Source organism: Peromyscus maniculatus, chromosome 4 (assembly GCF_049852395.1).
Source record: "Peromyscus maniculatus bairdii isolate BWxNUB_F1_BW_parent chromosome 4, HU_Pman_BW_mat_3.1, whole genome shotgun sequence".
Classification (NCBI taxonomy): Eukaryota; Metazoa; Chordata; class Mammalia; order Rodentia; family Cricetidae; genus Peromyscus; species Peromyscus maniculatus.
The window spans coordinates 108,880,248-108,893,566 of NC_134855.1; the positions used below are offsets into that span (position 1 = coordinate 108,880,248).

The 13,319-nt window shown below is 43.4% G+C and overlaps 1 long non-coding RNA gene and 1 other non-coding gene across 2 annotated transcripts; one reads left to right on the forward strand and one right to left on the reverse strand.

Annotated features, from left to right (window-relative positions):
• Positions 1-3,211: 3,211 nt before the first annotated feature.
• On the reverse strand, positions 3,212-4,294 carry LOC121828844 (uncharacterized). Its single transcript, XR_006071465.2, has 2 exons — positions 4,153-4,294; positions 3,212-3,436 (listed from the first exon to the last, which is right to left on the reverse strand). It is a non-coding gene; the product is annotated as an uncharacterized LOC121828844 (long non-coding RNA).
• On the forward strand, positions 4,145-4,306 carry LOC121829256 (U1 spliceosomal RNA). Its single transcript, XR_006072035.1, has one exon. It is a non-coding gene; the product is annotated as a U1 spliceosomal RNA (small nuclear RNA).
• The last annotated feature ends 9,013 nt before the right edge of the window (positions 4,307-13,319 follow it).

Consider the following 13,319-nt stretch of genomic DNA (forward strand, 5'->3'; position numbering starts at 1 on the left):
CTTAAAAGATTAGCTGTGCCAGGGTCTTCTGTCTTTCCTTGCGTCAAAGTCATCTTTGTATTGTATATCTTAGAAACAGGAACTAAGATAGAATTTTGGCAATCCTTGAGTTATTGGAGTGCTCTTGGGAACATATAAAGAATCGAGGGACAGGACAGGCAAAGCTGAAGGACCACCTGCATCCAGCAACAGGGAAGGGTCACAGCTCTGTGTCATCCGCAGCAGTTTGAGGGATCCTTGGCTTCCACAAAGGAATTTCAGAATGAGCCGGTATGAAGCAGAGTTCGCTGAAGAAAGGTGCTTAGGAAAAGAATAAGGCAGCCCTGAGAGCCTAAGTGTGGCCTTCTCAGAGAAGAGTCTTCACACCATTTCAGTGGCTCTCAGTTACATCTTCCAGATGCTAAGGAGCTGTTGAGACTATAGGGCAGCCTTGGAGGTTCCTTGGATGGGTTTATAATCTGAGGAAGTAAAATCAAGAGCCATTGAGGTTCCACAAGGGGGCTAGGAAATAGCTTTTGCTGTAAATGGGATTTCTGATGAGATTTATAGTTGGGGAAAGAGAAAGGCCTTCAACAAATGTGGTTTGTTTGTTCGTTTTTTGACACAGGATCTTGCTGTATAGCCCTGGCTGGCTCAGGACACACTTTGTAGACCAGGCTGGCCTTGATCTCAGAGAAGGTTGGCATATTTCTGCCACCAGAGTGCAGGGATTAAAGGCGTGTGCCAACTGATGTAGAAGAAACTCAAAGTAATAGAACTGATGTTATAAAGAATGCGTTACTAGATTTCCTTCGATGACACTGAGTCACACAAAGTAGAATTTAGCTAAGGGAGCACTGCCCTCAAAATTCTCCCAAAATGCCGGGCGGTGGTGGCGCACACCTTTAATTCCAGCACTCGGGAGGCAGAGGCAGGCGGATCTCTGTGAGTTTGAGGCCAGCCTGGTCTACAGACGAGTTCCAGGAAAGGCACAAAGCTACACAGAGAAACCCTGTCTCGACAAAAACAAAAAAATTCTCCCAAAATAAGTAGTATGCTAACCAGAGATAAGTGAAATTTATGATGTGAGGATGTAAACGTTTGTTTACAGTATTCACTAGCCATTAGGACATGCCTCTAGACAGGCAGCTCAAGGGGCAACTCAGGGTTCCCAGGCTGCCAGAAACTCACCATTGTCTTCTTTATATATATATATTTTTTGTTGTGGTTTTGTTTTTGTTTTTGTTTTTTGAGACAGGGTTTCTTTGTGTAGCTTTGTGCCTTTCCTGGATCTCACTCTGTAGGCCAGACTGGCCTCGAACTCACAAACATCTGCCTGGTTCTGCCTCCCAAATGCTGAGATTAAAGGCGTGTGCCACCGCTGCCCAGCTTGTACTTTTTGTTTTTGTTTTTCTTTCTTTTTCAAGACCGAGTCTTACTATGTAGCTCTGGCGGTCCTAGAACTCACTATGTAGACCAGGCTGGCCTTGAACTCAGAGATCTGCCTGCTTCTGCCTCTTGAGTCCCAGTTCTCTTCTTGAGAAAAGCATAATTCTGCCGCATAGGCAAGATAATGCTGGTTGACAACCATTTGAAAAAAAAAAACAAAAACAAAAACAAAACTCTGGTATACTTTAGAAATAATTCTGACAACATCTTTGATATGTAAATCTCCCATCTGTCCCAGAAGCTAAACTTGCAGTCTCCTGTCTCTGGTTAAACTGTTCAGAATGTAACCTGGGGCTAGAACCGAAAGAGACTGAAGGTTCTAGACTGATGTGTGGAATGTACAAGCCTGGGGTGTACATAAGTTAGCAAACCTTCTATTTAAGACTGACTGCTTTTTGAGCATTAGTCAGAGCCAGACAAATGCTATAAAGGAGTTTTTCCTTTATTAATCTAAGTGTGTAGAGTCATTTCTCACTGAAGGCATATTGTTTCTGTAACACCAACATGACCACAATGTTCTTAATTGTGTTGGAATTCTTTTTGAGTTGGCAAGAGGCTTCCTCCCAGCTTGAGAGCGAGGGTTCCTTTCTCTTCCCATGCGCCTCATACTTCTGTCTACCCAGCTTGCCTCCCAGGTGTCTGTATAAGGTAGTGATTTCACTTACTGCCATTTATACACAGAAAAGGGATTTTGGAGTCACGTGGGAATTCTTTTTCTTTCTTTCTTTCTCTCTTTCTCTCTTTCTTTCTTTCTTTCTTTCTTTCTTTCTTTCTTTCTTTCTTTCTTTCTTTCTTTCTTTCTTCTCCTCCTCCTCCTCCTCCTCCTCCTCCTCCTCCTCCTCCTCCTCCTCCTCCTTCTTCTTCTTCTTTTTTGAGATAAGATTTCTCTGTGTAGCTTTGAAGCCTGCCCTGGAACTCACTCTGTAGACCATGTTGGCCTGGAACTCACAGAGATTCACCTGCCTCTGCCTCCCACGTGCTGGGATTAAAGGCGTGCGCCACGATCGCCCCGGTGGAATTTCTATTTTTAATTTCCGTTTTAGAATTACATGTAGGACTAGAGATTTAGCTCAGTGGATAAGAGCACTTATTGCTCTTGCAGAGGACCCAGGTTCAGTTCCCAGCAGCCACATGGCAGCTTACAACTGTCTGTAACTCCAGGGGATCTGACCTTCGAGGGTGCTAGGCATGTAGGTGGTACACATGCACACATGCAGGCAAAACACTCATTCACGTAAAATAATAAAATAATTATACTTATTTCTTTATTTTGTATGTGTATGTGTGTGAGCAAGAGCATGTGTGTGGCATAGCATGTGTGTGGAGGTCAGAGGAGAACTTATAGAAGTCCCACCATGTGGTCCTTAGGATTGAACTCAGATCCACAGGCTTGGCAGCAAGTGCCTTAACCCACTAACCCATCCCACAGGCCCCTTACTTCAACATTCTGAATGCTGTTAAATAAAGGCAAATGGATTCCTGTATAAGTTGTATCTCAGAGCAACAGAATAACTTGATGTGGATACGCCATTCTTTAAACAACAACTCCAACTAATTCCAAAAATTACAAGTTCTATAAGTAAAGTGAAACAATCCTTGTAGAATAGCACCTTTTCTGATGATAGACATGGTTGTGTCAGCACTGGTCTATACGGTAGGCACAATAGCTAGAAAGCACTGGAAATGTGCCTAGGATCATTGAGGAACTGAACTTAAATGTTTTTTGAGGTGTGGGGGAACAAAGCTACCTCCTGCATGATAGACAAGTATTTTTTTTAAAAAAAAATCACTGAGCTGTATCCCAGTCACCTGAATTTGAAACCTTGTAAGTTTCTTTAAGTTTCAGTAACCACACAGGTGCACGGCAGAGTCCTACTTTATTGGATGATACAGATCTATGATCATTATCTTTGCTGCTGAAAACATTTGGTGAAAGACTGACAGGAAACTTTATAGTGGATGGATCAGAATGACTATCCATGAACTTCTTTTTTCCCCCCACGAACTTCTGAAAAGAGGTTACAAAGAAATAGTGCCTCTTTTAAAATTTATTTGGTTTTATAGTTAGTGCATTAAAGCTATGGGTTTTATTATGGCTCGCTCTTCCTTCCTTCCTTCCTTCCTTCCTTCCTTCCTTCCTTCCTTCCTTCCTTCCTTCCTTCCTTTCTTTCTTTCTCTCTTTCTTTCTTTCCTTCCTTTCTTTTTTTTTTCTTTGAGACAGGGTTTCTCTGTGTAGACTGGCTACCCTGGAACTCACCCTATAGACTTAGAGATCTGCCTGTGTCTGCCTCCTGAGTGCTGGAATTAAAGGCGTGCACCACCATTGGCCATCCTCCTCATCATAGCATTTATACACATAATTTTTTTGTTGATCTTCTTTTTCTAATCCCTTCCTGCTCATTCCCTCCTCCCCACAGGGGGTTTCTGCTTTCATATCACATGTATTCTACTGCTTGTTCTCATCACCAGTTTTTTTTTTTTATTCCCCTTCCTAAGACCACTTTTGCTTTTCTCATGGTCTTTCTAGTTTCATGACCTATAAATTTCATGTGTACACATACATAAAAATTAAAATCTATGGCATGTATATCACAGAGACTCATGGTGATTGCTTTTCTGAGTTTGGGTTATTTAATATAATAATTTCAAAATCCATCAATTTTCTTGAAAATTTATGACTTTGTTCCTCTTTATGGCTGAATAAAATTCCATGTGTATACTTACCTGGCAGGGGAGAACCCATGATTCCTGAAGGTGGTTTTCCATTGGGAAGTTCATTCACTATACTCTAGATGTGATGACCCCTGTGACTTCCTCAAATAGGAAACTTAAATGCATAATTTGTGGTAGTGGAGGACTGAGTTCATACTCTCTCCTGAAAAAAAATTGTTTTTAAAGTTCTATTGTGTATCTGTACAATACTTGCATTTTCCATTTATCTGTTGATGAACATCTAGACTTGTTCCATTTCCTTCATATTATAAACAGCACAGCCATAAACATGGATATGCAAATATTTTTATGGTAGCATTTAGAGAGTCAACTCTCTCTTTTACTTATAATCTAATTTTAATATTTTTCTTAATGACTCATGTATTATTCTACTTTCACTAAGGAGATCAACATGAAAATAATTTTCCCTCTAGTTTTCTTTTATTGAAAATAGTTTTTTAACCTTTAGTGTCTAGGTTTACATTTATTCATCCATTCATTTTTAAAATATAATAAAACAAAAACTATCACACTGAAGGTGGATAAGACAAACCAACAGAAGGAAAAGAGCCCAAGAGAAGGCACAAGAATCAGAGACCCACTCATTTGCAAACTCAGTAATCCAATAAAAACACTAAACTGGAAGCCATAATATTAGCACAGAGGACCTGGTGACACCTGTACAGGACCTTTGCATGCTGCTCCAGTCTCCATGAGTTCTTGTGTTCTCTGCTCATGTTGAGTTAGAAGGCCTTGTTTTCCTGGTGTCCTCCAGACCCTACGGCTCTTACATTCTTCCCACCTCCTCTTCCACAGAGTTCCTTGAGCTCTGAGGAGACAGATTTGATGGAGACATCCCATTTAGGGATGAGTGTTCAAAGGTCTCTTTCTTCATTCTGTATGTTTAGTGTTTTGATTATTATGTGCCAAGGGGACCTTCTTTTCTGGTCCAGTCTATTTGGTGTTCTATATGCTTCTTGTACCTTGATGGGCATTTCCTTCTTTAGGTTAAGAAAATTCTGATTTCTTCTGATTTTGTTGAAAATATTTTCTGTGCCTTTGACCCATGTTTCTTCTCCTTCCTCTATTCCTACTATTCTTAGATTTGGTCTTTTCATAGTGTCCCAGATTTCATGGATATTTTGTGCCTGGAGTTCTTTAGACCTAACATTTTTGACCAATGTATCCACTTCTTCTATTGTGTCTTCAATGCCTGAGTGTCTCTCTTCCATCTCTTGTATTCTTCTTTTGTGGTTCCTGTTCGAGTTCCTAAATTTTCACTTCCAGATTTCCCCAAGTTTTAGTTTTCTTTACTTATTCTACTTCCACTTTCAGTTCTTGAACTGTTTCATTCATTTCCTTCCACTGTTTGTGTTTTTATAGGTTTCTTTAAGTGATTTATTCATTTCCTCTGTAAAGATGTATTAGTCAGAGTTGTCTGGACTCTGAGGATTTATGGAATTAATATCTCTCTCTCTCTCCATATATATATATATATATATATATATATATATATATATATATATAATGTGTGTGTGTGTGTACACATACATATATGTGGGAATTTATTGGAATGACTTACAGGCTGCAGTCCAGGTAATCTAACAATAGCTAGCTGTGAATGGAAAGTCCAAGAATCCAGAGTTGCCCAGTCCCACCAGGCTGGGTATCTCAGCTGGTCTTCTGTTTATGATGGAATCACAAAGAAATAGGCCCCAAAGCCAGAGAAGGAATGGAGGTGCTAGCAAGGCAAGGACAAGCCGGTAAAGAATAAGAGCTTCCTTCTTCCATGCCCTTATAGGCTTCTATACAGGCTTCTAGCAAGAGGTGTGGCCCAGATTAAAGGTGTGTCTCCCCACCTCAAGATCTGGATCAAAAGCTTGTGTCTTTATGATCCAGATCATAGGTATGTCTTCCTACCTCAAAGGTCCAGACTAGAAGGGGATTCACCCACTTCAAACCAAGTAGAAAATCTCTCACAGGTGTGCCCTCCATTTCTGGATTGTAGTTCATTCCAGATATAGTCAAGTTGACAACCAAGAATAGCCATCACAAAGGACCTCTATCATATCATAAAGGCTGTCTTAAGGTCTTTTGTTTGTGCTTCAAATATGTTGGCATATTCAGGACCTCTTGTGGTAGGGTTGCTGGGCTCAGACATATCCCAGACATATTGTCCTGGCTGTTTTTTATTGTGTTTTTATGCTGGCATCCAGGCATCTGGGATTGGGAAAACTGTAAATCTAGGTACTAATAACTGGATTTATCTTTGTTGGGTGGGTGTTTTGTCCCTTGGTTTCCTCTCTAGTTCTTAGGAGAGTCTGGTGGCTGTGTGTTGCTTGTAGGAAAATCTTTTGGAGTCTTGATGTGGGTAGCCCCTGGAGGTTCCAGGCAAAATGTGTTCCTGGGACATGAGACTTAGAAATGGGGGTGGGTTGTGGGCAGTGGGGGGGGGCTTTGCAAGAGGGAGGAGAGCAGGATGTGCCACCAGGATCTGCTTAGTCAGTCCCCTGGGAATGGGAGCAGGTAGAGGAGGCACAGCAGAAGGTCTGCTATAGAGCCAGGGGTGAGACTGGGGAGTGGACTTGGAGGAATCCAGAGAGAGGTAAGGATCTCCATTTAGCCTACCTGCCTCCCTAGCAGGAGTGGCCTGTGGGTTCCCAGGGAGTGCCTGCTGGGGTTGGCGGGTGGGATAAAGCAAGTGGGGGCCGGGAGGGGATGAGGGGAAGGCCCGTGGGATCCACAGGAGAAGGGAGCAGGGGAAGGTAAGGTAAGTAGGTGCTCTGTCACAGAGCTTAGGATGAGACTGGGGGATTTGACGAGGAGGAACAGAAGGGAGGGTGAAGGTCTGCAGTTAGCCCACCTGCTTCCCTGGTAGGAAGGGCCTGTGTGCTCACAGGGAGTGCCTGCTGGAGTTGGGATGGGGTGGGATAAAGCAGAGAGTCGGGGGAGAGATGTTAGGAGAGGAAGATCTGTGGGGTTCGCTAGAGGTGAGGTGAGGGTGAGGCTGTAGCAGGTGTTCTGCTACAGAGGTGGGGGTGAGTTGGAGGACTGGACTTGGAGGAGGCAATGACCTGCAGTTAGCCGACCTATGTCCCTGGCAGGAGTGGCCTGTAGATTCTCAATGCGTGCCTGCTGCTTCTCTGGCCAGAGTGATTTGGGTATATGCTTGTGAGTGGGCATATATCATGATTCTACTTTTAGTTTTTTAAGAGATCACCAGAGTGATGTCCACACTGGCTGTATCCATTTACTGTCCCGCCAGCAGTGTGCGAGCATCGTTCTTTCCCCACATCGTCACCAGCATTTGCCGTCATTTGTTTATTCTTTAAAATAAATTTACGTACAGGAAGTGAAAAACTGAGTTCTGACCTCTGAAGTCCAAGGTGCTTCATATCCCCTGGGCCTGACAAGGGCTGGGGATTCTGGTACCCTGTGCTTGAAAGCTGTAATACTTGCTGTCCCTGTAGGGCTCGGGGTGCTTTTAGCTGATGTCTGTATGCGCTGTAACAGTAGAAGGTGCCATCTGCTACTTCTAGCTGCTGTCTGCTCCCTCCTACTGGAAGGTAGGGATTGTCCTAGCTGCCGGGTGCTGGGACCACTGGCGGCTCAAAGCCCAGAGCAGTAAGCCTTTCTTCCACCTGAGCGCCCAGAGGTAAGTCTCTGGCCTCTAAAGCTTGGAGGAATGGCCTCTGGCTCTCACGACTTCTAATTGTAAGCTTCTGGGTCTGACAATGCAACTCCTAGAATGTGGCAGTCAAGGGTCCGTGAGTGAGAGCACCGGAAGAGCTTCTCTTCACCGACTCATAGTTTTTACCTGGTTAGATAGAGCAAAAGGGCTCAAACCAGCCCAAAGATTCTTAGAAACTGTCCGATTTGTTAAGGACAGATGGAAGTGAATTTGAATTAGACCATGGTCATGTCCTGTTTGTGTGTGTGTGTGTGTGTGTGTGTGTGTGTGTGTGTGTGTGTGTGTGTATAGAGAGAGGGGGGGATTTCTCTAGTAGGTGACGCTAGCTATCCTGGAACTCGCTATGTGGACCAGGCTAACTTTGAACTCACAGAAATCCACCTGCCTCTGGCTCCCAAGTGCTGCTAACATTTTATTTGAAAATTTGTATGTATATAGATGTTTTGCTTGCATGTATGTCTATGCATCACATACATGCTTGGTGCACATGGAAGCTTGTAGCAGGAATCTTAAAAGTTCTTATTAATAAAATCAAACCTGAGGCGAGTTATTGGGGTCCATGCTGGTAGATCAGAGAACAAGCCACAGCTATCTCACCTTGCCAGTTCCTCAGCTGGTCCTGTTTCCTCAGACTGGAAGCTTCTGTGTCCTCATCCCAAAGAATCTCAGCTGAACTGTGTTGCTCCAAAGCCTGAAAGCTTAACCAGCCGAATGCTTAACCAGCCAAATCTTCTAGTTTCTCGTCCTCACACCTTATATATCTTTCTGCTTTCTACCACCACTCTCTGGGATTAAAGGCTGGCTTCCTGGGATTAAAGGTGTGTGTCACCATGCTTGGCTATTTCCAATGTGGCCTTGAACTCACAGAGATCCAGAGGGATTTTTATCTCTGGAATGCTAGGATTAAAGGTGTGAGTGCCACCATTTTCTAGCCTTTGTATTTAGTGGCTGTCTGTTCTCTGCCCCCAAATAAATTTATTAGAGTACACAATATTTTGGGGAACACAATACCACCACAGAAGCTGGAGGGGATCATTAGATCCCCTGAAACTGGAGTTATAGATAGTTATGAACCACCGTGTAGATTCTGGGAATCAAAGTCAGGTCCTCTGCAAGATCAGTGAGTGCTCTTAACTGCCAAGCCATCTCTCTACAGCCCTACTACCCTTTGAAATTGCCCCTCATTTTAAGAGGTGGTGCTGAATGTGTGTGTGTGTGTGTGTGTGTGTGTGTGTGTGTGTGTGTGTGTGTGTGTGTTTGGGAGTGTGGACTCCTTTTTAATGAATACTATGATGGTTAACCTTCGTTGTTAACTTGGCTGGGCTTGGAATCATTTGGGAGACACACTTCTGGGCATGTCTCTGAGGGGTGTCCAGAGAGATTGAACTGAAGAGGGAAGACCCACCCTGAATGTAGGTGACAGCATCCGTGGGCTGGGGGCTCACACAGCATATGAGCTTCGAAAGGAGCAAGTGAGTTGAGCACTAGCGTTCACCTCTTTGCTTCCTGGCTGTGGGCGAGATGTGACCAGCTCTCTCACGCTCTTCCTCCTACCGTGACAGGCTGTACCTTCAAACTGCGAGCCACAAGAAGCCCTTCCTTCCTTAGGTTGCTTCCGTCACGATGAAAAGCAGCTACTATAAATATTATGTCTTTGAAGTGCTCTGTGTCATCAAAGTGACTAGATCATAAAAGCCTTGACGTGTTTTTTTTTTTTTTTTTTTTTTTTTTTTTTTTTGCCTGCTCTCTGTTGAATTCGCTCTGGGAGAAGGGTACACTGGGAACTCTAAAGAGAATTCCTCATGGTGAGAAACTGATGTCACTTGTCCACACCTTATCAGTGACACGTGTGAGCAAGTCAGGCTTTTGGATGGCTGTAGCTCAGACTGACGAGTTGACTGTGGCTCTGACATACCAGGGCCAAACCACTCATCTAGACCACCTCTGAAAGTCTGTCCACAGAAACGGTCAGAGAATAAATGCTTACTACTGTTTTAATTGGCTAAAATAAGCTCATTTTTAGAGCATGGTGTGGAGTTTGATGTGGGGTATCCACCAGAGAAGACTGCTCAGACAGGGGTTTTAAGCCAACAGAAAGCCTTTATTAGCTGGCTGGTGACTACACTGGGTGTTCAGGATCCCAGTGGAGCCCTGAGCCTTTCTCAGGGTGAGCTTCTGAGCACAAAAGCCATGTTCTGGGTTGACATACTTCAGTTAACAAGAACAGTTAGCCAGAAGTGGAACTACAGAAGCCAAAAAGCAAGATTAGTCCATTTAGAGACTTTCTCAGAACTGTGGACTTTGATGGATTAGGTCTTTGTTTTCATTTGGCAGGTGGTGCTGTCTATGTGCCAAGTGTTATGGGCTGAGTGGTACTTCCATCATGGAGTCAGTTGTGCTAAGGACTGGAGGCCTGTTAAGGTCTGGGCCCTGTTACAGAGCTTATTCTTTTTTTCTTTCTTCTTCCTTTTTCTCCTTTTTTTCAGAGCTAGAGACAGAACATGAGGTCTCATGTATGTATACCCTGTATAGTGCTCTACCAGTGAACTACAACTGCAACTTTTCTTTGTATTTCTTTCCTCCTTTGTCAGCTATTGTGTATTTCTGAAATTTTCTATGATGTAGTGGGTAGCCATTCCAGCTTTGATCTGGAAGTTCCAACCCCCATTGAGGCTTCGGTAACTGTCACGCCTACAAGGCGGGGCCAAGAGAGGACCCTGAAGACCCAAGATCGGGGGTGCCAGCTCACTTGGTTCTTGGACCCTGGACGCTGGAGGTAGACTGAGCAGAGTTCTCCAGAGAACACCGCCGGACTGCGCTTAACTTGTGAGTCACCCCACAAAATAAACCTCCCTTTTAATTACATGGAGTTGCCTTAATAATTTCACCAATATCATGACACAAATTAAGTATTGGATTCCTATATTGCATAATTACCTAAATAATTTCCAGGTAGGTTAAAGTTTAGAATACCCAATAAATTATCATATTTTGTCCCTCATTACAGGAAAGGAATTCTCATTATGGGATCTCTGAGTTTATCTATCTATCTATCTATCTATCTATCTATCTATCTATCTATCTATTTATTTTGGTTTTTCGAGACAGGGTTTCTCTGTGTAGCTTTGCGCCTTTCCTGGAACCTGTTTTGGAGACCAGGCTGGCCTCGAACTCACAGAGATCCACCTGCCTCTGCCTCCCGAGTGCTGGGATTAAAGGCGTGCGCCACCACCCTGTGATCTCTGAGTTTAAAGCCACACTGGAAACAGCCAGGCATGGTGACTCACACCTTTAATCCCCACAAAGCGAGCCTTTAATCCCAGGAAGTGAGGGCAGACAGCAGAAAGGTATATAAGGCGTGAGGACCAGGAACTAAAGACTGGTTAAGCTGTCAGGCTTTGAGCACCACAGTTCAGCTGAGATTCATTTGGTGAGGCTTCCAGTCTAAGGAAACAGGATCAGCTGAGGAATTGGCAAGGTGAGGTGGCTGTGGCTTATTCTGCTTCTCTGATCTTCCAGCATTCACCCCCATACCCAGCTCCGGATTTGTTTTTATTAATAAGACTCTTTAAGATTCATGCTACAGAGATCCTCTTGCCAATGCCTCCAGAGAGCTAGGATTAAAGGCATGTGCCACTACACCCACCAAGAAAGGAGTTCTTAAATAAGGAACGAAAACCAGAGATCATAAATACCTTCATTTTAAAAATGACTATTTTTTTTAAAGATTTATTTATTTATTATGTATAGTGTTCTGTCTGCATGTATCCCTGCAGGCCAGAAGAGGGAGCCAGATCTCATTACAGATGGTTGTGAGCCACCATGTGGGTGCTAGGAATTGAACTCAGAACCTCTGGAAGAACAACCAGTGCTCTTAACCTCTGAGCCATCTCTCCAGCCCTAAAAATGACTATTACATGATGAACCTCAGTCTGAGAAGTTATATCGTCTCCACATATAATGAATAAATAGTACCCAAGTATAGAAGTAACTACTAAAATCAACAACAAAACATAACCCAATAAGAAAGTGAGTCAGTGATATGAATGTACAATACACAGAAGAGAGATCCAAATAACCAATAAGCCAATAAAAGATTGATTAACCAGAAGCAGTGCCACATTCCTGTAGTTCCAGCTACTCAAGAAGCTGAGGCAGGAAGGCAAGTAAGCTTAGGGTCTCAGGGTTAGACTAGGCAAGAGAACAAGAGTCCATTGATTTGTTTATGTGTTTCGGTGTTTTATCTCCATGTATCACCATTTGCAAGCCTTGTGCTCATGGAGGCCAGAAAAGGGCATTAGATCCCCTGTAACTCCAGTTACAGATGGTTGTGAGCTCCATGTGGGTGCTGGGAACCAAACCTGGGTCCTCTGCAAGAGAGCTAGTACTCTTAACCACTGAGCATCTCTCCAGCCTCATTTTTTTTTCTTTTTGAGACAGGGTTTCATGTAGCCCAGACTAGCTTCCAACACAATAGGTAGTGGAGGATGACCTTGAACTTCTGATCCTCCTACGTCTATCTCTGAAATACTGAGATAAGAGGCATTCACCATGTTGTTAAATTCCTTGCCAGGGGGAGAGGCAATCAACAGCTACTCCTTTTCCTAAGGTCCCAACAACAAGGCCTCATTCCACCAAAGTCCACTCTGGGGAAACAATAAATTCATTGGACTTCCTTATAGAGCATAGGTTGGGGATTAATTACAGGGATGTGTGTGTTCCTCCTCCAGTAGACTGCACCTCCAAAACTTTACTTAGAACAAATGAATGAGGGCCTTCCTGTAACCACATACATAGAGCCTCCTCCCCTAGTCTTCCCAGGCCTATATATTCTTGTCCTTCCCAGAGGCCACCTGCAATTAGGGCACAGTTGCATATGACAGGTGGCACAGGTGGTAGGAAGCAGCTGGATACTCAAGGGAGGGTCTCATGACCTTCCCCACCCCTCCATGAGGGGTACAACAGTCATCAAGCCCAGCTGGGATAACTGTTTTCCAAGAAGGTGCAGCTGAACCATTCACGATGGTGGTTGCTTGGCTTGGAGGGCAATCACTCAGGACACACCACCACACCCAGTTTATGTGTGCTGGATATTGAACTTTAGGGTGTATGTTAGGTAAATTCTATACCAACTGAGCTATCTCTGCACCCTCTAAGAGCCAATATTTTTTAAAAAAGAATTAAAAGTAAAAAACAATCATTGTACAGAATCTGAATCTCTCTGAGTTATGCCCAACAGTGCTCAACATCCTAGTCTCTAGTGGCTTCAACAATGACTAACTGGAGTTGACATATAAATATAGTCCACAGTACCTTCAGATTCAACCTGAATCAGAATAATTCAGAACAAAAATGGCATGGGTATTGAACTCACACCGGTTTTTAATCATCATTATTCTTCAGCAACTAGCTGTCTTTGTTTATTTTATATTCTTTTGTATTGGAATCTTGCTTTGTTGCCCAGGCTGGCCTTGAACTCCTGAGCTCA